Source organism: Macrobrachium rosenbergii, chromosome 1 (genome assembly GCF_040412425.1).
Source record: "Macrobrachium rosenbergii isolate ZJJX-2024 chromosome 1, ASM4041242v1, whole genome shotgun sequence".
NCBI lineage: Eukaryota > Metazoa > Arthropoda > Malacostraca > Decapoda > Palaemonidae > Macrobrachium > Macrobrachium rosenbergii.
In genome coordinates this window covers 47,805,593-47,832,471 of record NC_089741.1, presented here as the reverse complement: position 1 = coordinate 47,832,471, position 26,879 = coordinate 47,805,593, and the positions used below count along the sequence as shown (strand labels likewise).

The window sequence follows — 26,879 nt, the reverse complement described above, 5'->3', positions numbered from 1 at the left end:
CACACCTCTTAACAGTAAGCGAGTAACTCTTTTTTTTATGTTATTTCCTCAGTTGTGTATAGTTTGATGTACTTTAGCTTAAACTGCTGCGTGGCTCGGATTTTTCTTTACAATTATCTAACAACTCTAGTATTGTTTCTCACACACACACATATATATATATATATATATATATACGTATATATATATATATATATATATATGTGTGTGTGTGTGTAATATACTGTATATATATAATTATATGTTTATACACACACACACATATATATATATGTATATATGTATATATATATTATATATATTATATATATATATTATATATATGTATATATATATATATATATATATATATATTTATTTGTTGGTTTTGTGCAAGAGTAGCATGTTTGAATGAATGCATCTATATATTTAAGAACATTGTCTTGTTTGTCTTGTGCATCTAGTTTTTGTGATTTTTATAACAAAAGATTGTTTTTACTCGGTAAACTGCTATGCTACCGTTCCCGTTTCTATACCGTAGCCGATGGCTATAGGCTATTCGTCATGACGCCGAGATTACATAAGTAAATCAAACATCAGTCTCTGTATCAACACTCTTTGAATTGCCAGCAATACTTGGGATCCATCAGGAGGTTTTCAGTCATTTCAGTAGCTTATCTGTGCAGTCTGTGGTCCAGTGATAATCAGTCGTTTCTCACAAATATTCAGTCACTCTCTTGTACATTATTTGGAGTCTTGTATTGTCTCTTGGCGTCTCCTTAAGATTTTGTTTAGCATAAAACCATGTTGGCAAAGCTTCCTATGTATAGCCATCCCTCCTTCTATATTTCTGTCAGATTTCCACCATTCTGTCTAAGTCACTCAATCTCATCTGCAGAAATTGGTAACTTTTTTTTTTCTTATACGTCGTGTCCTGATAAAGTTCGATCTGCGTATGTTCTTTAGTCTTGCAGAGCCAAATGCTTATTGTCCTGCTTGGCACAGTTGAATTGAAGTCCCAAAGCCTTCTCAGTAATACAACTTAACTATTCAAGTAGTTTAGATCTACCAGAATATTACTTATTTTTGTTATAATTTGAGATAATTACGCAATGGCTCATGTTTTTTTACAAACAATTACATCATGGCTATAACGGCTCATGACACGATTCAACAATTTTTTTCGAGTTAGGGTAAAAGACAGATACTATGAAGATAAAATGGAAGCCTGGATATGTTTTAAAACGAAATATGTATTTCCTTTCAGCATTTGAGTCTTCAAAATATTTTACCAACCCCACGTCAAGTGTTGCACCTCCAGACGTACTGTGAGGAGATTCTGAAATTATTTTTTTTTTTCATTGTACCGTTCAGACTCTAACCGCTAGTGTTTTTTTTCAAGGTTATGTTGATATAAGTAAAATTAATTAAAACGGTATGCTCCATTATTCATATATTTTTGGTTATATAATTCGCCAAGAAAAAAATAATACTTTCTTGCCTTTAGCAAGATACTCGAAGAGGTTGGGGCCCATAATATAATTTTACCATTTATTAAGATTTTTGGGGAGATTGTCCATGCAGGTTATGTAAGCTGCTCTGATTCAGGTTTCTCAGAGTACATCTTTCTTTAGGCAATATACTGAGCTTATTTATTACTGTCATAATTTTCTTTGTACCTTTTTATTATAATTTTGCTTATCTTTAGATTCTGTTACATTCTGTTACAGCCTCAATTTTTTTCTCTTTTTCAGGTCTTAGATAATTTTTTTGTGAACTGAGAGGCAGAGATTCTCCTCCTCGTCCCCCTTTCTGGCAGCTACATATTGCAGCATCAAAAGGCCTTCGAAATCAATCCAAATTACCCGTCTCTGGTAGGTTCATCCATGTTCATCCCTTCTGCTTCTAATGTAACATTTTCTCTATCAAAAGTTGGGTTAACTTTTTTTTTTTAAACTAATCATTCACTTCGACTTGGGTTTTGAATCTTCTTATATTTTCCAATTGCCTCTGGGTTCGATATAAGTATTTTGATGATAAGTCTGGGGGGTTTCACGTACATTATAATAGAAATAAATAAATGTCTACCCACATGCAACATTTTGTCCTGTCGCAGATCCGTAAATGTTAAATAACCATTTCACTGTAACATTCTCGTTCTCATGCATTGGTAGGACAGTTTTTCCCTCTTTACTTATAATTTAGTCGTGTGATTCTGGAACAGGGTATGAAATTTAGGCCAAAGGCCAGGCACTGGGACCTATGAGGTCAATCAGCGATGAAAGGAAAATTAAGAGCAAAAAGGGTTTGAAAGGTGTAACAGGAGGAAAACCTCGCAGTTGCGTTGTGAAATAGTTGTTAGGTGAGGGTGGAAAGTAAGATGGAAGTAAGAGAATATGAATGGAAGTGCAGTAAAAGAAATGAAAGGGGTTGCAGCTAGGGGCCGAAGGAACGCTGCAGAGAACCTAAAGTAATGGCTTCAGTGCAACGCGTAAGGGTGCACTGATGGTACCACCGCCCCACGGGTGTCATGTAATTTTGTTTTTGTCGTCATCATCGTGAATATCCTCACCGTTCTTGAAACTCATAATAAAGTTTTCATTAAGTTATCCGCCAATGTAACTAACATGTCATTGCACAACATCTGCACTAGATTTGTCGAGTGTGTTTACAAAACTCACCTTTTTACATTAGTATATCAGCTCATTCATCTTCTCTCTTCTCTTCGTGGAGGAGAACGTTATGTTTCCTATTTACGTAATCTCATTCGTTTTCATTTGTTTCTCCCGTTTTCTTTTGAGCCAGTGAAAAGTTATTTGCAAATTGCAGCTTCGCAGCAGTGGCATGATGTGTATGCATCTAATTACAGCTTTTGTAATTTGGGTAATATTCTCGTAATTCCAGTCATACTCTGAGTAACTAGAGCCAAAAAGAGGTTGGGCTAATTTGGCAATTCCTGTAATCTAATCCCATAATCTCTGATGTCCAGTTTGCGTGTTTTATTTTTTTTTTTTTGTGATCTTTTGTCATCCCTTTGCTTTAGTCGTCATTCCCGGTACATCATCTTGATAAGATGGCGGTAAAATGGAGGACGGAGGGAGACGAAGCGCAAAAGGTGAAAGAGGCATTTTGACCTCATCCGTCTTGCCAGGTAAAGAGGGGGGCGGATCCCCCTGCCCTCACATTAGGCGAACGCTCACGTCGCTCTTCTTATGCCTTCTCCTCCTCCTCCCCCCTCCTCCTCCTGCTTTATAATTCCTTCCTTCTTCTCCTTTGTGGTCACGCGCTTCGATTCGTGTCCTCTAATCATTCTCGAGTCGGAAGGGCCGCATTTAGCTCCGTCAATTGTCCACAGTTCGGTTTCATTTCCAGTTGCATTATGGGGATTGAAGTCCGCTTGATGTCCGCTTTCCCCCGCCCTAATTGACCTGCAGCGGCAGTTTAGTCATCTAGATCCCGTCCCAGTCCCTCTCTCCCCCCCAACCTCCCTTACCCCCAGCGTACTCCCGGCCCTTCTACGTAGATGTCGTTTCTCATCGATTTCAGATTTGGGCCGAAATGGCGTGTGTCCTTCCGCATGCAACTTGTGATTGTCTCGGTGGCAGCTTTAAATCACGAGGAATAAGACCGATGCCTCGTCGCTTCATTGTCCTCGTGAGTGGTTTCGTGATCTTCCGTGGTCGTTGCATTTTCTTCTTCTTCTTTTTCTCTCTCTCTCTCTTCTTTTTTGAAGAAACCGGGAAAGACTTGACTGGCCGAAGCGAGATCGCCCGGAGATAGGAGAAAGTAATAAACATATTTTTAGAAGTAAATTAAATACCTCCGGAAAAACACAGGTAGGAAGCGAATTCCATAATCAGATGTTTGGTGTAAGGAAGGACTTCTTTTCCCACCCAATATTTAATGGCAAAAGTGAGGCTGAGGGAATTGCTCGCTGGGAGATTGACCTCAACCTGAAAACTGTGCGAATGACCTGGTCATTTTTTTTTAAGGGTGACAGTGGCCACTCTTTCAGCAAAAGGCAGTCAGGAATGATCTTCAGCTAATATCATTTGCCTTTAGAGAGACTTTAGGTAAACTTTATAATATGATTTTAATATCCAAGTAAATATGCAGTTATAGCGTATTTGCGATGCATCAAATGCATTATGTTTCTGGTGACGGTTTCATGTTAGACCTGATTTTGATAGTGTTGACACTTGGGGCACATTACCAGTACACTCATGATTTACACAAGAAATGAATGTAGAAATACTCATGATCATTATTGTATTATTTAGTTAGTCTCCAAAATGCGCAAACCCGTAAGGGGTTAGTACCGTCAGTGGACCTCATGCTGTGCACTGTGGGCATTACTTAAGGTTCTTTGCAGCGTGCCTTCGGCCCCTAGCTGCAATCCCTTTCGTTCCTTTTACTGTACCTCATTTCTTATTCTCTCTCTTCCATCGTACTTTCAACTTTCTCCTAACAGTTGATTCATAGTACAACTGCGAGGTTTTCCTCCTGTTACACCTTTCAAACCTTTTACTGGCAATTTCCATTTCAGCGCTGAATGACCTCATGGGTCCCAGTGCTTGGCCTGTGGTCTAAATTCTATATTCATTTCAATTCAATTCAAAATGCGCTAACATTCATGTTTAACCAGCTGGAAAAATAAAGTCCAACAGGTAACCAAGCATGCTCCCACAAGAATATAACAATCACTGTAAAAAAAAAAAGTGGCGAAACTAATGTTCTTAGGAATTGCTTTAAGGCGGCCTCATCAGGAAGACACGCGAAACACCCCCTTGGCAGTTTATCAAAAGCAAATCCATTGCTTTTCAGAAACAAAAGTGCTTTTTGGAAATCGTTCTCTGGCAGGACATTTTTTCCCTCTCTTTTTCCCCCCTTTCTTTTTAGGGGTGATATCTCTCCTCCCCCCGCGACCGTGGGCCCCCCCCAACTTTTTCCTAGGTTTCTTTCTTTTCTTTTCCAGAGATATATTCGCGATTCGTAGATACTGCTGCGGTCACGAACTGCATTTTTTTCTCTCCGGAAAGGGGGAGAACTTGAGTCGAATCTCGATTCTTCCCTGTTATGGGAAAAAACTGGAAAAATAAAAAAACTTTTTTCCAAAACTGCACTTTTAGTTGGTATCACACAAGGGGTAACAACATGGCGTAGGTTGTTCTTTAACTGTAGCTTTCGGATTTTGTTTTCGGTTGTTATAAGTGACAACATCAGCTACAATTGCGATCACAGCGTTTATATATTAAGATGCAATGTGCATCTTAATCAACTGGCGATTGTCTTCGGGTAATGCACTCGACTTTGGGACTTGTCGTCGTCGAGTCCGGGCTCAGTCTTTCTCATTGCTGGTTCCGGCCGAGATTTTGGACGGTACGTAATGTCTCAGGGGTCGAGGCCTGCTGGTCTGACCGACTCAAATAATACCGTCGTTTTTGGTGGTGTAATTACACTACTACTACTACTACTACTACTACTACTACTACTACTACTACTACTACTACTACTACTACAATAATAATAATAATAATAATTATTGGTACACTTGTGATATTTCAGAATGCTAGCGTTTTTCGTAAGAGGTTGTGCTATCGAAGAAAATATTTTAGATGGGTTTTTATGCCACCGGGATCATTTTTATTTAAATTTTATCTCGTCTCCAATTCCTCTTGGAAACATTTACATTGATGAATTATTTCGGAAAGCAACACATAACGACGTCTTCTGATTTGGTTAATTTTGTTAAAGGTGACGAAATTCTTAAAAGGCACAGGAATACGGTGAATTCATCAGATACGTCTGTACCTAAATCACTTTCACAGTGTGTCTACAGTGGATTCAGTTGTGTTTATACGTAGAATTACTTTCATCTCTGCCAGAGTCACTTTTAGCTGTAATTGTAATCACTTTCATCTGCTTGTAAAATTCTATTATCACTTTGTCTTTACAAAAAACTGCTGTCTTCTATATCTGGCGTCAGTTTTCATTAAAAGGGGATTGGTTAGAATGAGCTATCATAGGAAGCTAGGTTTATTCTTTAATAGTTGACACTGAACCCTTATGATTTAAGAAGATGCGATGAGAATAATATTTATAATAACTAGAAAGATAATAATAAAAATTTTAATTGGGGTCATGATCTTCCACCCTCACGTTTCCCCAGTGTCACGGCCTCTTGTCATTTCTGTGTTGTAGAATCTTGTGTTAATTCCCATATGCCTTTTCAATATCCAGCAACCACCCCCCCACTCCCCACCCCACTCCCGATCCCCACTTTTCGTTCCTCTTTATTTAGAATTCTACCAGATCTCCTCGCCATTTCTCCCCTCTCTCCTCTCTCTCTCTCTCTCTCTCTGTTGAGTCTTCTTCTCCCCGACCTCTTTCGGTCTCCAGGGAGTGTCGGGTGGAACCGTGAAGTACCCCACAAAACAATTTTTAGAATACACAATGGGTCCCTAATCACAATGGAGCGACATCGATATGAATTTATAGCGTTTGTGTGCGGTAGATTAAGGGAGATTAGCCCTCATTCTCCCCATTCATAAGGACTGAGAAAATTAGGAGGGAATGCTTGGGACTCGTTTCATGGGTAATTTTCCGAGTCAGTTTCGTGAAACGCGCGTAGGTTATCGTACGCTCTGTTATAAAATTACCGTGCGGTTTCGAAAAGATCGTGTAAGGTCCTGTAGTTCCGAATAGTGCAGAGAAAAGTATTTCAATGGTTATTACATGCATTAAAAATTATGTTTAGTACATTTAATAAAGATTCATCCATTTTTATGTTTAGTACATTTAATAAAGATTCATCCATTTTGTATGCAACTCACACAACTTGCATTCTCTATTACACATATAAGTTTAGTAATCTGACATCACAGTATGATCGAAGAAGATTGTTGGTTATAGGGCATCTGTGTTGGTTAGAGGAGTTCGGTGGTCCACATCAGTCTTTTTTTCTATTATCCACCTTAACACCTCACTACACCTTTTGGGCAAGGGACCGTACCGGCACAAGACTTAACCTAAGCTAACTAATATGCGGTTCGGGAAGCATTTATTTATTTTTTTTAAGTTTTTAAAGTGCTTTGTAAATTCAGTGTTGTCAGTGTATGTAGACATAATTCTGATAGGTTTCATTTATTTATTTATTTATTTCTGGTTCTCCTCCAACAGGATATTTGTTTTTATTGAGTACTAATTCCCTAGAAGTCTTAGCGTTACGGCTAATATGACATTAATGCAGATGAAGACTCAGACGATCATGAATAATTACTGAGAGAGAGAGAGAGAGAGAGAGAGAGAGAGAGAGAGAGTACTATCTGTATATAGATAGAGAGAGCTTTTGCCAAAGATGTTTCTGTACTATCTGTTTTCTATTATACAAACTTTGCTTTTGCCAAAGATGTTTTCTGTTCTTACAAACATGTTTTCTGTTCTTACAAACATACTTACGTATATATATATACAAACAGAATGGCTGGCAATTTAGATATAAATAGCGCGAACTGTTCGTATTGAAAGCCTATTGAGCTAAATAGAACAATATTATATTCTTTGTGGTAATTTGTTATTCATGAAAGCAAATAAATAATTTTTCACTGCATTTGTAGCAACTCCGTGTCTAATACGCTCAGATTTTCAAGGTTTACATGCTTAAAAATCATTGATGAGCTATAGAGGCAAGCCCCCTCCACCCACGTTGGACATAGAGGACCCAGGCAATGGCTACTGATGACAAAACAGGTAGACCAGGACCCACTTGTAATCAGTATGAGTAGTTTATTTTTAGTACTGTCTTTACATGCATAAGCCAGCTAATTCATGCTTATTTATGGAATAAGAATGCAGGATTAAGTAAAAGTGACAAGTTTGATTTCTTTTTAAACTATTTTTGAACACAGTTGGTCCTATAAATCATGTGATATTTGAAGGTCACTTTTAATTAGTGTCTCCGGCCCTGCAAATGACAGACACAAAACTTTGGCAAAAAAAAAATGGTACAATTTATTTTTTAGGAATTCTCTTTCCATGTCCTGATCTAATAGTTTCACAGCTTAGAGTAAAAAAGACTCCTTGAATTGAAATTTTGGCCCCCAAGGCAATGCCATTGCACACCGTAATACATTGTAATAAATTCCTTGTCAGATGTTGCTCAATTGGAACACTTTGCAACTGGCTAAATGCAATCGTTTAGGAAGATTAGATTGACAGAAAAAAATGTTTTTGAGACATTTCGCGAAAATTATTTCTTTGCACCGTTACAGTAGTGAAAAATTTTGCGTAGCTTTTTTCTTTTTTCATATTCTAAAAGAGTGACATTATGTGCGTACCTTTTTGTAAAGGTTAAAAGTACTTAAGTTAAATAGAAAATTTATTGGTAAATTAAGGTCATAAGATGTAGTAGGTAAGTTAACGAGGAAAAGAGTGAGCTTTAGTAAAATGTCTTTGAAGTAAGTTTTAGTAAAAGGATTTTCAATTAAGCTCTAATACAATTACTTTAAATAAAGCTTGAGTAAAATTGCTTTCAAAAAAGCTTTAGTAAAAAAAACACTATGTAAGTAAAAACACTTTTATAAAACTTGAAAATTCGTAAACGAAAAGAATATAAGCGACTTGCAATAATAATTATGCAAACAGCATTCAAAATTCCTTTACAAGAAGGTAAAAGAAGTATAATAAAAAAAAAGACTTTTCAGAATATTCGCAACAGCGAAAAACACACAAAAATGACCATGAGCCCATTCCCGTTTTGCAAAAAAAAAAAAAAACTACGCACCTAATGTGGAGGGACAGATGGCGCTGGGAGAGGCACTCAACCGTGGTTTATGTCTCAATTTTGACGGGACGCTGCTTGCCTCTCCTGGCAGTCTTCCACCATTAACCCCTTCCCTTCTTTTTATCCCCCCTCCCTTATAATAATACGCCTTATTTGTCATGGATTCGATGTTTTTTTTGTTTGTTTGTTTTTTCGACGTTATTATATTGGGCCCAGATGCATCGCCGATAAAAATTTCGGGAAACGGTGTCAAAGATGCGATCTTTGTTATGCAGCTTTTTATGTATGTAATGTATATGGTTATGTGCCTGCTATATCTCTCTCTCTCTCTCTCTCTCTCTCTCTCTCTCTCTCTCTCTCTCTCTCTCTCTCATGCATAATGCATCTACCAACATAATATTGAATTCTGGAAGGTAAAATTGTAAGGGAGAAAATTATTTCTGGTTGCAGATTGAATATCTTGGAAAACTTTTGGAATCCTCGTCTCGTCTTTTTCATATGATTTTAGCTCTGCTTTTCTATCTCTCGGTGTTTTAATAAGACGTCCTATTCGCACGATAAACAGTAGGGCTGTCTTTGAATGACATTTTTTTTCAGTTACGGAGTTGAGCTAGAAAAAGTAATGCCGCAAGATATTGAACCTCGATATGGTGCCTGCAACAGAAATCGAATTCCGCGTCAACGAGTAAGGCCACCTAGATGAATTACATGTTTTTCTAGCTTCTAGTTAAAGCTCAACACGAGGTAATAATAATAATAATAATAATAATAATAATAATAATAATAATAATAATAATAATAATAATAATATTGCACTACGTCAGTTCTTTCCTTTGCTGATGACCTAATTTGCGAAGCTCATCGTTTAATTGTTTGAATTTGCGAAGCTCAGCGTTTGAGTACTTTTGAATTTGAAGCGTTCTGTACCGAAGTTAGAAACTTGGGACGCTTACCATGTTGAGCCTGTTGAATTTAACATTTAATACTTGAAACTTACAACACTTAACATCTCTTGAACTTTCAACTTTTAACATTTAGAGGACTGAATAACTAACACTTGAAGAACGACTTAACCTTATTACTCTTAACTGTCAAGACCATAGTCATGCTTGTATTGAAAGACTTGAGTTGTGATGCTCAAAATTCTCAGGATATTTGAATTTGTGTCTCAGTTTTTAAACAACTATGATGTAGCGCTCGTTATTCAAAAACGTTGGAATCTGAGACTAGAATTCGTGACCCTTGGCAGGGAAATACTTTCGAATTTCTAACATTTAAGGAAGGATTTTTGAATATTCAAAGCTCAGCATTTAAAAGACTAGAATTAAAGATCTCACCATTTAAAGACCTTGAAACTTGCGTGGGTCAGCATTTAAAGTATTTAGTAATGCTCAGCGTATAGTGGGTTTCATTTCAGGGTAATTGGATTTCTTTTCAAGGCAGGTACTTGCGGTAACAGAACGGTACAGGTTAGGGTAAAAGTAATTGGCAGTGGTCGTGGTATATTTCAAGATTCCTTTTCTCATGTTACTTGAGACACGAAATTGCTAGTAGAGTTTGAGTTTATTTTCATCAGAGGAAAGTGTGTGTGTGTGTGTGTGTGTGTGTGTGTGTGTGTGTGTGTGTGTGTGTGTGTGTGTGTGTGTGTGTGGGCGTGAGAGAGAGAGAGAGAGAGAGAGAGAGAGAGAGAGAGAGAGAGAGAGAGAGAGAGAGAGAGAGAGAGATTTGATAATAATAATAATCCTGTCGTATAAAAAGTAACGTGCATCTAGTACTTAATTAACACAATTTTAAGGAAGAAAGTATTGCAAGGCAACATGATGTAATGGTATGGTATCATTGTGATACGATGCAGTTGTAAAATTACTTTACCAGTTATCATTTCGATGAACCATGTGCAACCGTATATATGTATATACAGTATATGTATATATACATATACATATACATATACATATACATATACATATACATATATACATATGTCCTGTAATTTCCACAATGGTCCCGTGGATGAAGTATATAATAAGTCCTCACGCGAAAATAAAAGGTCAGTACCTTGAAGATGACTTTGGAATAAAAGTTTAAAGTCTACGTACCTATTCCTTTTATTTTCACGTGAGGACTTATTATATATACATATACATATACATATACATATACATATACATATACATATACATATTGTATTACAGTGAAGCCAAACATAAGATTCCAGAATGGCCGTTCCCCTGTCGAAAGTAGAATCTAATTCAATAACATCCACTCCGTCGACCTTACGTCCCAGCGTCTAATTCATTTAAATTCATCGGTGGCCTTTATTGAGGGGAATCTAGACCATATTGGTAGCGGATTAGCGAATCCCCCGTAGCCCTCATTCCTCTATGAGATTCCTCCTCCCTCCCCTCTCCTCCTTCCCCCCTCCCCTCAGTCTCCCTCCCCTCACGCGCTACTTGAGAAAATAAACCTTAAGGGAGTAGGATTGGGACCGGGTGGGGTCTGGGAAAAGGCGCCCGAATTTCACACCGTTTCGTCCCTTGTACGGTTGCGTATCGGTCGCCTGCGAATTCCGGGAATCATTATAATTCTCAGGAATGGATTTTCCTCAAGATAAATTGCCCCTATTTTAAAGATGGTGTTCTTACAGTTACAAGAAGGCGAATCTGCGTGTGTGTCACAGACAAAATAATTATTTTTCCTGACTTTATTCCGAAACAGCGATCCACACAACACGATAAGATTGGCGCTGGTCCCATATGCCGCATATTTCGACAATTCTTCCCCCTCCCTTCCTATGGATAAGGAGGGCCATAGAGTCGGGTTGGGCGGGGCGGGGAGGTGTAAGATGGGCGGGAGGGGAAATAGTAAGGGAGAGAACCCTTATAGTTTGTTTAAATCCCGCCACTTTATTCATGAGCACGATATAAAGCAAACACAGGGATAAGAGATGATTATGTTATTGCATTCGCCAATAGAGGGGAAGAGGGGTGGTGAGGAGGATTGGGGTAGGGGAGACAAGACAAGGAGGAGGGGATGGGGAGTGGCATAGCTGGGTTATTGGGCAAAGGTAATCCCGACTCTGTTTGCAGTGTCAGTGCCGGAGTGCCATCGCTACTCGCATTACTGTCCGGATCAGAATTCCTCTTGGGCGATTTGAATGAGTGTCAGGGGAGACGGGAGAGAATTTTTCCCATATATAGGGAAATGTCAGCCTCCCCCTCTCTCTCTCTCTCTCTCTCACACACACTTTTTATCAAGGTGCAGTGTATAGTGTTTGAATTAGCAACGCCCCGGAGAGGCGATTTGATGGGCAAATAGCAATTGTAGGCGGAGGAATACCCGGCAGTGAAGTCTGGAACGCATGTGAATTGTATCAGAATTTAGCCTCGGTGTGTCACAAATATATATATATTTTAGAAGGCGTACGTGTATTTCTCTTCCTTCGAATGTGATACTAGTACCATACGGCTGTCATGTTTCGTTTCACCTTGAAATATTTGAAGATTGCATTAGAGCTAATTTTAATTTACGTTTTTTCTCCCTCATTGAAAACTGTGTTACTTAGCTGGCTCTGTAATTTGAATAAGATTACGCTCAAAAGAAATATAAATAAAGCCAATGAGAGAGAGAGAGAGAGAGAGAGAGAGAGAGAGAGAGAGAGAGAGAGAGAGAGAGAGCTGCGTATGAAGGGAGAAAGGGCTCCCAAGTCGGCGGTAATGCGATCTAATCCATCGTGAGCGCCGAACAAGTGCGCATCGGGGCGCGCGCGCGCGCTCTTTGGGGAGGGATTTGGGAGTATAAATTCGGCAAATTTAACTTGATTTGAGGAAGGGTGACGGCGAGGGACAGAGCTGGGATCGAACGGAGGATATGGAAAGGGTCGTCGTGGAGGGGGTGATAGGTGTGAGAGAGAGAGAGAGAGAGAGAGAGAGAGATTGCTGTGCGTTTATGGGGTAGAATAGGCAAGGGATGAATGAGCTGAAATGATTACAGAAGATTTCTGAATGAATAGTGAGTCATAAGGAGTAGACGGGTTGATGATGATGATGAATAATTAGAATACCTAGGGAATGTAGTAAGTGTTAAAAAGATAAGAAAAATAATTTGCGAGAGAGAGAGAGAGAGAGAGAGAGAGAGAGAGAGAGAGAGAGAGAGAGAGAGAGAGAGAGAGAGAGAGAGATTGCTGTATGTATACGGGGCAGAAGATTTCTGAATGAATAGCGAGTACGAAGGAGTGGATGAGTTGATGATGTTGATGAATAATTAGAATATCATAGGAATGTAGTAAAAGTAGAAAAAAAATTCTAAAAATAATTTGTGAAAGGGAATTAAATAGGGCAGACTGAATTACCCTGGAAAACAAAGAAATGGGCGGCACTGAAGAAAATATTAAACGAGAGCACCAAAGAAAATGAGAGAGAGAGAGAGAGAGAGAAAGAGAGAGTTACAAGGAGTTCCAAGGATTATGATGTCTCAAGGACTTATTAGTCAATCCGAGGAGACATCATGTGCTCACTTATCTCTAGGAGCAGGTTTTACTGTTCATTCAGTGTTGTAATGATTTTGTGTAGCTTTCTTTTAAACTCTTCCACACTGTTGCTGTTGACAACTTCTGGTGGCAGTTTATTCCTTGTGTCACATAATCTTGTATGTAAAGAAGTTCCCACAATGAGATGTGTGTTGTATCTCTTCAGTTCTAGTTTCCATCCATTATTTCTTGTCTGGTTTTCGTTTAATGTAAGAGGTTCCTGTCTATTTTTGTTATGCTTTTCAGTATTTTGAATATTTCTGTTAGTTGTCCTCGCAATCGTCTTGTTTCTAAGCCATACATGTTCAGGCTCTCTAGTCGTCTTTGGTAACCTATTTGCCTGATGGATGGAATTAACTTTGTGTGTGTGTGTGTGTGAGAGAGAGAGAGAGAGAGAGAGAGAGAGAGAGAGAATTTAAATTGTGAGATAACGCTCAAAGGAAATATAAATAAAACCACTGAGAGAGAGAGAGTATTTAAATATGTGAGATAAGAGAGAGAAAGGAAATATAAATAAAACCACTGAGAGAGAGAGAGAGAGAGAGAGAGAGAGAGAGAGAGAGAGAGAGAGAGCGAGAATTTAAATATGTGAGATAACGCTCAAAGGAAATATAAATAAAACCACTGAGCGGGAGAGAGAGAGAGAGAGAGAGAGAGAGAGAGAGAGAGAGAGAGAGAGAGAAAGAGAGAGAGAGAAACGCTCAAATATATAAATAAAATCACAAAGAGAAATATAAATAAAAGAGAGAGAGAGAGAGAGAGAGAGAGAGAGAGAGAGAGAGAGAGAGAGAGAGAGAAGAGAATTTAAATTTGTGGGATAACGCTCAAAAAGAAATATAGATAAAACCACTGAGCGAGAGAGAGAGAGAGAGAGAGAGAGAGAGAGAGAGAGAGAGAGAGAGAGAGAGAGAGAGAGAACACTGTCTCTGGCTAAGTAGGATCAGGGAGGGGCTTGCGTATGTACATTTGAGCGAACAGATTGCTCTGTGATGTGTGCGTTAATTTGCATGTGGGTTTAGACAGGACCTTACGGAGGGGGGGCGAGGTGAGGGGCGGGGGAAGCCTAAAATAATCCTTTATTTAAGGGGAGAGACTTTCTGTTTATTTTCCACGTCGAATTTCTTTAGTGTGAAGACAGATGGTGTCTGGTAGATTTAATTTGGATATTGAAGGATTTAAATATTTTTGTATGTAAATTCTATGCTTATTGTTATGGGACACGGATTTTACAAATTTAATTTTTCAAACATTTAAATTTTATGTTTTATCTTTAATATACAGCAATATTATCAGTGTCACATGGAAACGAATACCGGATGTTTTGTCTTTGCAGATGTAATGCTGGAAGCCATTTTATTCTTTTTATTGAATTTGAATAGTATATACAGTGTATGTATATGTATATATATATTATATATATATCATATATATATATATATATATATATATATATATATATATATATATATATATATATATATATATATATAAATATATATATATATATATATATATATATATATATATATATATATATATATATATATATATATATATATATATTAATTTAAGCTGGAGAGTGTTAAGAGTAAGTATGATGACGATGCTGTTTTTAGGAAAGAAAATCATACTATAGATTATATTCTGTTACTTCTTTCGAATGAACATAGTGTTCTTCGGAATCTTGAATTTCAAGTCATTCGTCCCTGTGAGCTTGTTCCATATGAATAGGGTTCATCTTTTCAATAATAATAATAATAATAATAATAATAATAATAATAATAATAATAATAATAATAATAATAATAATAATAATAATAATAATAATAATGGCTTTGAAGATGTAGACTTAAAAGAAAGTATACTTTTATAATCTCTCCATAAGGTATGAAACGGAACAGACATTTCCATCAGTAACTATGGTATTACAAACTCCTTTACTTTAGGCATTAGTTGAAGGCCCCTTTCTCTATTCTATCCGTATGAGATGTTCGATTTGACACGAAACGCCTAAACACTGGTTAGTGTGAAGATTACCGGACGTTTTCTTGAGAAAGCAGTCTTGAATGCTCTAAAGACTACTTCCGGACACTCTTATGGTTAGCCTGTGTTATTCTTCAATTTTTTTTTTTAGACTTAAGGCTTTAGTTTGCAACCTGTTGTCTTCATTCACTTTCTGTGTTTCAGGCTTAAGGTTTTAGACCTTAGAATTTTATCCTAAAAAAATTTTTTTCTCGGGACCAAGGCTTCAGGCTACGGACTGTTGTCTTCTGAATTTTCATCTGATTTTATGTGATCATATAGTCTTTGAATTCCTTCGGTTATCTTTCGCCTACTTGATTGGAGTGTCTTTACCACAGTTTATGGTTGCTGGGTTATCTTAGTTACAGTATTTAATTGCTTTGTGCCTGGTTGTCACAATAATCACCAGTGCTATCACACTTTCGCGTCTGTCATAGCCTCTGTTCTGTGGCCTTCCACAGTTGTAGAATTGACCTCCTTGCTTGAAGTACACTCGCTTCAGTTTTTTTTCTTTATTTCATTTATATTTATTTACACTTAGTATTTCTCTGTGGTTGCTAACTACCGCCCTTTATGTATCTATCTGTATATATATATATATATATATATATATATATATATATATATATATATATATATATATTGTGTGTGTGTGTGTGTGTGTGTGTGTGTATGTGTGTATGTATATCAGACACCAACGGAGAAAAATTAAAAAATGGGTTTTAATTTTTTCCCGGTGAGTTTGATATAGGAAATCACGTGTAAGAGTGATTATAGTATATATATATATATATATATACAGTATATATACATATACTGTATATATATGTATATATAATTGTATATATATATATATATATTATATATGATTATAATAACTTTTGTACGTGATTCATTTATCTACATTACCACAGGTGAAAAATAAGAGACGAGTTGTAGGTCCTGACCGGTTTCGACTTTATTTCCACGCCATTGGCGAAGGGCTATATATATATATACAGTATATACGTATATATTATGTGTGTGTGTGTACATAAAGTTACTGCAGAAGGAAGAGAGAAGAAGAGGAGGAGGAGGAGGAAGAAGGGAAAAAGGAAGATATCTTCACGCCATGTTTTTCATCCGTGGGAAAATTAAAAGCGCTTGTTTGTTTTGACCGTAATGAGCGCTGGAATTAATTATGGAAACCGGATAGCAGACGCGTGGAAAAGAGGGATCCCTGATATATATATATATATATTCTCCTGCTTATTAATTCTTTTCTTTCTCTTCTCCTTCCTGCTGTCATTCATCTAACGTTAATGTTGTTTCCTCTACTCTTTTTCTTTTCGTGTTTTTGTATTGTAATACTGAAGAATTTTCTTTTCGTATTTTTGTATTTTAATACTGAAGAATTAATTCTTCCTGTATTTCCGTTTCTGAAGTTATGACGATTTTTGAAAATTCATTTTTAATTTCATATTTTACCGACTGATATATATATTTCTCTGTTTTTTTTTATTTAATTTCATTTTGCTCCTACCTGTTATTTATTGACTATTGATACTTATTCATGTCTATTTTTTTTATTTGCCTTCTTTTTGCCCAGTTCCCGTTTATTTATTGAATAATAATATTTTTTCATGTACCAATTTTGTATATTAGTCATTTTTTATTCACCTGCAAGATCTTTTTCCCCCTTTCCGTTACATATTTAATATTAAAATTTTTTCATGCACCGTTGATATATATTGGTCTTTATTTTTATGATGCGTTCGTTTTGCTCCTTTCTGTCATATAAATATGTATATGTATATATATTTAATATGTATATATATATATATATATATATATATATATATATATATATATATATATATATATATATATATATATATATATATATATATATATATATATATATATATATATATATATATATATATATATATATATATATAACAGACTTTTTTCAGGTTCCTTCCTTCTCTATTTCTTGAATAAGAATTTTGCTCATTTCCCAACATCTTTGTTTTGTAAGTTAATATTATAATTTTCCTTCGCATCGCAGCTAGATTGTATTTAATGCGTTCAGTACCTGCAGTGCGGCAAATAGTGATGATATGATGATGATGATGAAAAAAATTATTAGTCTTTTTATTCTTCCTTTAGCTGCTAAAGTTTAGCACGATCTGTCAGCCAATGCTTCTGCTTTCTCGTCAGAATAATTTTTTCTTTTTTTTTTTTTGCAAATGTTGTTGGGCCGTGGACAAGATTTTTTTTTTATTTTGCTGGATTTTTGTTTTCCCGTTTTTATCAGGTTGTTGCGCTCGTTGTTGTTTTGTTTGTTATTTGCTTTTGAGTAACTGTATGAATATATGAATATCGTACATGCGCATACGATTTATCCTTGCCGTACTTATGGACTTATGTATCCGTATATACATAGGCTACATATAAATTTTTATATATTTTATTAATTTCCTTGGCTGCCTTTCTGTGTGTGTGTCCCCCCTCCCCTTCCCTTCCCTTCCCCTTCCCCTTCCCCTTCCCATTCCTCCCCTTCCCCTTCCCATTCCTCCTGCTAATATATATAAATATATATATGTATTTTATATATGAATATATTATAGGGTTTTATTATTGTAGCTTGTTTCTAATGTAATGTGTATGTGCGCACGGCATGGGAAGAATTAATGGCGTGGAAAATGCGGAGATACGTAGAAATGTTTTTTTTTTATTAATCCATAGTTACGAATATTATTTGAAATAGCCTCTTGTCCTAGGAAAATTAACGAATATTAAATTTGTTATATTTGAAAGCATATTCATGTATTTCTAATAATTTATTATTGCTGCGTAGTACATTCCGTTTTCAATGTTCATGTCTGGAAACACCTTTCGAACGTGAAATTTAATTTCAATATGAATTCTTACAATTTTACAGATATTGAATCAGATTTTATTGATTACATTTTCACATCGATTCTTGAGAACATTTAAATTCAATTTTCACGATGAAAATCATTGAACGACCGTTATATTAAACTGTTGCAATTAAATCGTTGCCATACGAATGATCATAGATATCTAATGCAATCGAAGCACAGGATTCTATAAAAACTAAATTTAGATTTTAGGTTCGAAAGTTCCTAAACTCTCCATAGCTAATCATCTTGAAAAAAGAGTAAACTTTGTATTTATGTCAGTTGCTTTTAAATTCTATTTTCACATTCGAAAAGTTCCTTGTGAATTAAAAAAAAAAATTAAATTACAATTCGTGCCGCCAGTCGGTTGCTTTTAAGAGTCCATCCAGACGCCTCCTTATTCCTCCGAGATCCCAATCTGAGTCGGACTCTTCCCCCTCCCCCTTCCCCCCTCCCCTTCCCCTCCATCCTCTTCCTCCTCCTCTTCCTATTCCACCTCCCCCTTCCCCTTCCCCTTCCCTCCATCCTCTTCCTTATTCCCCATCCCTTTCCCTCCATCCTCTTCCTCCTCCTCTTCCTATTCCCCCTTCCCTTTCCCTCCATCCTCTTCCTCCTTCCTCTTCCTATCCCCTCCCCCTTCCCCTTCCCTCCCTTCCTCCTTCCCCTTCCTCCTCCACCTTCCTTCTACCCCTCCCTCCTCCCCCTCTACCGGGCGGAGAAATCAATAATAAACATGTTACAGGTGCTTCCCTTTTGAGCTAATCGCCTGATGGGCGTAGCATCAGATATCGGCGGGATGGGCGTTTCAGGGAGTAAGTGGGGGCGGATTGAGGACGGACAGCAGCCCCATTGTGGGGTTCGACGCCCACGGGAGGAAGGTGGCGAAGTGAGTGACAGCGCCCGTTATCTTCCTCATCGTACCTCTTGGCGAAATTAGTTTTAACTCTCTCTCTCTCTCTCTCTCTCTCTCTCTCTCTCTCTCTCTCTCTCTCTCTCTCTCTCTCTCTCTTTATATATATATATATATATATTATATATATATATATATATATATATATATAAATAAATACAGTATGTATATATATAAGTATGTATACATATGTATAGCTGTAAATAGATATATAATCTGGATATACATATATATATATATATATATATATATATATATATATATTATATAAGTAATTTAGATTTCAAATTTTTCAATTTTATGTTCTTAACATTTAAAGAAGTTTCCACATATGTGTAGAAAAAAAACCTGTGCATATACGCTGGAGTGTATGTTGATACGCTTGGATTTTTGTTGTTATTTACTTAATCCATACCCGGTATGAAATGCCACGACATTGTCTCATAGCTTCAGCTTCATCTTCTGTCTTTTGAATAATATAATAGAAGATTCTTGATGTCTGTTAAAAGCATGTTGACGAATGTTCTGTCATTTATCGTCTTACGGTCCATGTAATTCATGTTTTCATAATTTCTATTTGACCAAAACATCTCGAAGCCACTCTTATCCTACCCACTCTTGCCTGTCTTTACAGAATGATCTTTTCCCTTTACCTAAACAAACTAAGCTGTCATCCGAAAGCACACGAAATCTTCTCTGCCTCTCCATTGATGAGAATCCCTTTAATACTTTGTTATCATTATCTCCCAGTTCCTCGTCCTTTTAACCTGAATACCCCATTTTACAGGAAGTAAACAGCTTGCAGAATCACAAGGATTGTTTTATCGCACCTTTGCACTGAAAGTGCTGCTGCTCGTTTGTTTCCGAATCATTTCTTCCAGGAAATGATGTGCAAAGTTTAGAATCTGTGAGGCCCAGAGTGGCTCGTGATGCTTGAATGTCAGCTTTTATTTTCATTACAGGTTTACTGACAAATTTTCCCCCGTTGTTTTACTGACAAATTTTCCCCCATTGTTTTACTGACATTTCTCACTTATCTTGAAAACCTCTATCCTTCTTTGTGGAAGCTTTGTTTTCGTTAGCCCATTTCCCAAATAAAAAAAAGGATAATACTAATCATTCTGGGTTTTGTAGAAATGTTGGGTGCAGTGGACATTCCCATCAAAACTTCCTCTTTTTCTTCTCTCTAAGCAGAGGGATGAAGCATCTCATTTACGAAACTTGGCCCGGAGACTTTTGTCGATTCTACATCCCGCTCTTCTTTGCCTCCTGCAGATGGAGGGGAGATCTTTGCTAAGAAACTTTGTCCCAAGACTTGTCGAATCGGAGGGGACATCTCAGCTAAGAAACTTAGACTTGTCGAATCAGCATCCCACTCTTCTTTGCCTAGGGTAGATGGAGGGGGCATCTCGACTGGGAAAACTTGCTCCGGAGACTGGAGTCTGCATCCCACTCTTCTTTGCCTTTCGTAGTGGGAGACTTCGTCGAATCTGCACCTCAATCTTCCCACGCCCAAAAGTTGACAATCATAATAAGGCTAGAGCATGGCACAGACAAGCTCGTAAAAAAATAAAAGAACTGCTTGTATGGTGCAGTGACTGAAACCTATAGTAGTCAGAAAGTGCCTCTCCGAGGAACTTAAATCCGAGTCGCTGCGTCATCCACAATTTGCCTTTATCGGTGACTCAGGACCCACTGCGGTGACTAAACGCCGTCTGTGACGAAGTCAAGAGATCCCACACGCCAGCCAATTTGATCACCATAATCTTTACACAGTATTAAAGATATAGTACCATATAACATAAAGTACCTTTCCCTCATCTTGATATCCTTAAAGGCAAGAATTCCGGTCTCGGCGTAAAGATTTGTGAAGGTTTCCAGATATTATTAGCTTGTTTGAGATCCACAGCTGTCTCGCTCAAATCTGATCATTCCCTCGCATGAACTTTTAGGAATCTTGAGTCGGACCTCTTATCATTCATTCCAAAGAGTCTCGACTGGACCTGGAATAAGGTCTTGTTTCACACAAACTTTCAGATTGTGGATTTATTTCATTTCATCATTACCAGTGTATCCATTCTAGTTACTCCTTTGTTACTGTTCTTGTGTTCCATTCCTGTCATTTATTTCATTTCTCTATTACCAGCGCATCCACGCTGATTACTCCTTTTGTTATTGTCATTTTGTTTCATTCCTGTCATTTATTTCATTTCTTTATTACCAGTGCATCCATTCTAGGTACTCCTTTTGTTATTGTCATTGTGTTTCGTTCCTGTCATTTATTTCATTTCATTATTAACAATGCATCCACTCTGGTTACTCCTTTTGTTATTGACACTTTGTTCCATTCCTGCCCCCTGGGATGTAGATGATTTTACGCCTTGTAGGTGACCTACATACTGTATCTCATGCAGACTTAATTATGCCCAAAACTATGTATGCAGATAGACATATCGTGGATTAGGGTAGACCTTTCTTATTGGAGTTCAGTACCTCCAAGACGATTATTCCTCCTCTTTCCCAGTCTGTTTTTTCTTCCATAATTTCTTCTTTTGAATTTTCAAATATTCCAACAGTCTCACTATGTTGGTAATATATTTATGATTTTTTTTTTTTTGCCCGTCATTGTTTGTTGATCATAAAAGAATATGAGGTCACAGCTACCAGACATACTGACATTTTTATTAAACTGAAAATTGTGCTGCATTACAGAATGCTCTGCGTCACATGTAATAATGGGGAGAGTTTCAAGGAATTACAAGGATTAGGATGTCTCAAAGACTTACCAGTCCACCCGAGGAGACATCATGTGCTCACTTAACTCTAGGAGCAGGTTTTAGTCATTCACAGTGTTCTAATGATTTTGTCTAGCTTTCTTTTACACTCTTCCACACTGAGAGACACCTCTTGGAATACTGCTGTGTGTGTGTGTGTGTGAGAGAGAGAGAGAGAGAGAGAGAGAGAGAGAGAGAGAGAGAGAGAGAGAGAGAAGAATTTAATGTAACTTCTTTTGATATAAAAATTAACAAGCATTTCCTGAATCTCTCGGCCAATTTGACCCCACAGATTATTTGGCGGGGACTGTTAATATTTCAACGGACCATTACACTAATGGCCAGAAATTTATGGAACCGTAATTCATCGACATAAAAAGGCGAGGTAATATTCTGTTTACACTTCGGCTGCTCTTGATGGGTCGTGGCTCGTCGTTCGTAGGAAATACACAACCGACTAAATAGGTTATACTTGCAGGAAAAATAAATGAATAAGCAGTAGAATTAAAGGAGAGGTTAAAGTACTGGATTAATTCATGAATTAAAACGCGATTTACGACGTGGATTATCTTTTAATTATTAGTAGTTGGTAAAATGATTTCATGAAAGTGGTTTTGAAATTGATGTACCCAATTACGTAGCCAGCAGTCGGCTTCTTAGGGCTTGTGTTTACTCACTGCTGCTCACTTCATAATCATAAGGCCTGTTGAAAGTTTCCTAAGCATTGATTTTTGAGATGAGGTTGCCAGGCCTACAGTATGTCCTCAGAGACGCTCACGGGAGATTGTCTGGTATTCCTTAGTGGTCACTCATTCAAATATTAACCTAACCCGCAGTTGCTTTACATATTACAAGATTAGTGTTACAACGAACATGTTATACTTAGCATTGAGTATGGTCACCCATTCAACTCCTGACCAGACTCAGACGTATTTAGTTAAAAATATCCGCAGATCTGGGCAGCCTGGGTTTTCTACGGAACCTGGTCGCTATGAGAAGTTTGCAAAAACTAACTGGGTCTGCCCCACTGCATTCTCTCTTACTGGCTTAGCTTCCTTCAGTCCCTTCCATACTTCACAACTGATGGTCCTATCTCAGTCACCTAGGCAGCTGGTTCTGTTCTGTCCAACACAACCAAGCTGCGAAGTCTCGTCTTCAGTAGTGATCCTCAGTGTGCAGATTTTTAGTTTTCTGCAAAAGAAAACTATTGTGACGGGTTTGTCTGTCCGTCTGACCTCAGATCTTAAAAACTACTGAGGCCAGAGGGCTGCAAATTGGTATGTTGATCATCCACTCTCCAATCATCAAACATACCAAATTGTAGCCCTCTAACCTCGGTAGTTTTTATTTGACTTAAGGTTAAATTTAGCCATAATCGTGCATCTGGCAACGATATAGGACAGGCCACCACTGCGCCATGGTTAAAGAGTCATGAGCCGCGGCTCATACAGCATTATACCGAGACCACCTAAAGATGGATCTATTTTCGGTGGCCTTGATTATACGCTGTACAGAAAACTCGATTGCGCTGAAGAAACTGCGGGGCATTTTTTACTTGTTCATGTTGTATCAAATGAATAACGGAAGTGTTAGACTGAGTTATCACGGATCTTCTTTGCTGTTATGAAGTAATTTTGTTTATTAGTTTCTGTAGTAAGATTTTCATTCAAGTAACATTTTGTAGCACAAGCTTTTCACCTCATGGGGGGAGAGAGAGAGAGAGAGAGAGAGAGAGAGAGAGAGAGAGAGAGAGAGAGAGAGATTTTTTAGAAGTAAAATTCCAATCTCTCCCAACATTCTGAAGGTCTTCCTTAAGGGTCGTGAAATGCTGATGGTCATTCTGGAGCTAGGGTTTGAGAATCGTTCTTAAACCTCCCGTTCTTCGTAGATGATAAGCTAAAGTGAAGCGTATCTGATTTTATTTTCAATTATTGCAACGCATTTTGTCACCGTGATTGATTCTCATCTATAATGTGAGATCTTATATATATATATATATATATATAAATATATATATATACAGAGTATATATATATAAATATTTATATTATATATATATATACTATATATATATATATATATATATATATATATATATATATATATATATATATATATATATATATATATATATATATATATATATATAATATATATATATATATATATATATATATATATTAACTACTAAACCATTTACTCGACAAGAGAAATCAAGACAGCGAAATTTTGGAAGTAAAATTAGTATTGCTGAAATAAAAGGAGATGAATAAACAAAAGCAAAAAAAATGCCAGCTAAGGAATTAAAACAAAAGAGGGTACAGATAAGAATTAATAATTGCAAAGTTTAACTGAATAATAACATATATATATATATATATATATATATATTATATATATATATATATATATATATATTATATATATATATATATATTATAACTAATACTTTGCAATAGTAAAGTGCTTATATACCCCATATATATATATATATATATATATATATATATATATATAATTTATATTATATATATTTATAATATATATAAATATATTATATATATATTTTAACTCAATACTTTGCAATAGTAAAGTGCTTATATGCACCCCATGTTAATACAGGATATATTTATATAATATATATATATATATATATATATATATATATATATATATATATATATATATAATTGTGTATGTATGTATTTATGAATATATAGGTATATTATGCACACATGTATGTTTCATATACAGTATATACTGTATATATGTATATATATATATATATATATATATATATATATATATATATATATATATATATATATATATATATATATACACCTACACATAGTATCAGGAAATATTGATAAAATCTGATGACTTGGTCCATTTTAATATCAGGCTGACGATGATGACGACGACGGGCTCAGTCCTTTCCCATCATATATATTTAATCGCTGTTGAACTACTCACCTGGAAGATGGGTCAATTAATCTCCTCTATTTACATGTAAACTGGGGCAGTTATCAGACCAATCAAATATGAGGTTTTAATTGGGCGACGGCATTTGCATAGAGGGATGATTTATATATCCCACTCAGGGTACGAAATTATTGTGCCGGCGAATGAAAACCTGGTTTTCAAGAATTGCGTGACCTGGGTACTTCAGGTGGGGGAGATTTTGTGAAATGCGTCTCTCCCACAGATTAATCAGGGCAATTAAAGCTCTGTTCGTGCATGTGTGCGACCGTCTGTGTTATAGCGCGTGGTATATTTACGCCCTGTCAAAAGTGATGGTTTAGTGATACGTGAAGCTCTCGTCAATTCAACGGCTTTTGAGAGATTTTTTAGCCTTCTTTTCATTTCTTTTCTGCTTGTATATTTGATTGCGGGTGTTTTACACTTGTTTTTGGCAGCTGTTTCACCGTAGTTTCCTCCTTCAACTCCGTTTGCACCGTTTGGACCCCATTTGCAACATTTGTCTTGGCCTGGTGAAGCTAACTTTACAGCCAGTGTTTTCAAATCTTGGTATCAGCCAAAGCCACCTTTACCCGTAGGCCTTTCATTATCATCCATTTGAAGTCTGTTTATTGATGGTATCTCCAAACACTTGTTTACTATGCTCGTCGATATTTTTCCGGTTTTTATTTTTCTGTAAAAGAAAACTATTGTGCCGGCTTTGTCTGTCCGTCTGCACTTTTTTCTGTCCGCACTTTTTCTGCCCGCCCTCAGATCTTAAAAACTACTGAGGCTAGAGGGCTGGAAATTGGTATGTTGATCATCCACCCTCCATTCATCAAACATACCAAATTGCAACCCTCTAGCCTCAGTAGTTTTTATTTAATTTGAAGTTAAGTTAGCCATAATCGTGCTTCTGGCAACTATATAGGATAGGCACCACCGGCCGTGGTTAAAGTTTCACGGGCCACTGCTCATACAGCATTATACCGAGACCACCGAAAGATAGATCTATTTGCGGTGGTCTTGATTATACGCTGTAGCGGCTGTACAAAAAACTGGATTGCGCCGAAGAAACTTCGGCGCATATTTTAGTTATTTTTTCTATGACTATATAGGCTGAACTGTGCAGTAACTTATACAATATTCATTTTGAAGGTTTTTCTTTCATATGCTCTCTTTTTTTGTTTTGTTTTGACCTTCAGGGAATTATATTTTGTAGAAGCTTATTAGGCAAGTCCGTACCCTTTAGACTTACAGTACTTCATAACGTATGTTCGTGAATGATATTAGTGGTTACCCCGTAGGGAGGTAGAGCCGTCAGTGTACCTCACGTGGTGTACTATGGGCATTACTTAAGGACTTTGGCAGCGTCCCTTCTGCCCCTGGCTGCAAACTCTTTCATTCATTTTACTGTACTTATATTCTCTCTTCCATCCTTCTTTCCACCCTCTCCTAACAATTGTTCCATAGGGCAGCTGCGAGGTTTTCCTCCTGTTACACCTCTCAAACCTTCTTACTGTCAATTTCCCTTTCAGCGCTGAATGACCTCATAGATCCCAGCGCTCGGCCTTTGGCCTAAATCCTATATACTATCTTTATTAGTGATTATGATGTTCTATACATTTTTTCTGAGACTGGTTATAGTGGGCTTCAGAGCGTTGGTAAAAAAAGTCCAGTTATTCATGCATGTCATATTTAATTTGACAACTTACTTTACTTTGTCTTATATAAGAAATCACTTGCTGAATATGAGAAATTGATTTTTAAATCTGCACAGTGGTATTTTCATCATCTGCAACTCACAAACTGATGATTTCGAAAATTCCGAAACATGTCACAGATGATGAGATTTAAAAATCAAACATCAATCTTATATTCAGCGACTGATTTCTTTTATAAGACAAAGTAAAGTATGTTGTTAAATTAAATATGACGTTACATGAATAACTGGGCTTTTTTTTACCAATGCTTAGCACGCTGTTGGCCCAGCGTTCGACTCTCCGACCGGCCAATA

At 36.7% G+C, this 26,879-nt stretch overlaps 1 protein-coding gene across 3 annotated transcripts in view; it reads left to right on the top strand.

Annotated features, from left to right (window-relative positions):
• Nucleotides 1–1,727: 1,727 nt before the first annotated feature.
• The window catches only part of LOC136833471 (insulin gene enhancer protein ISL-1-like), a 567,526-nt gene continuing 542,374 nt past the window's right edge, over nt 1,728–26,879 (top strand). For 2 of the 3 annotated variants that reach the window (XM_067096209.1, XM_067096159.1), the window contains exon 1: nt 1,728–1,853. The gene's annotated coding sequence lies outside the window, so the exon portion shown is untranslated. The remainder of the gene's footprint in view (nt 1,854–26,879) is intronic. The other variant, XM_067096004.1, reaches the window with a different exon arrangement.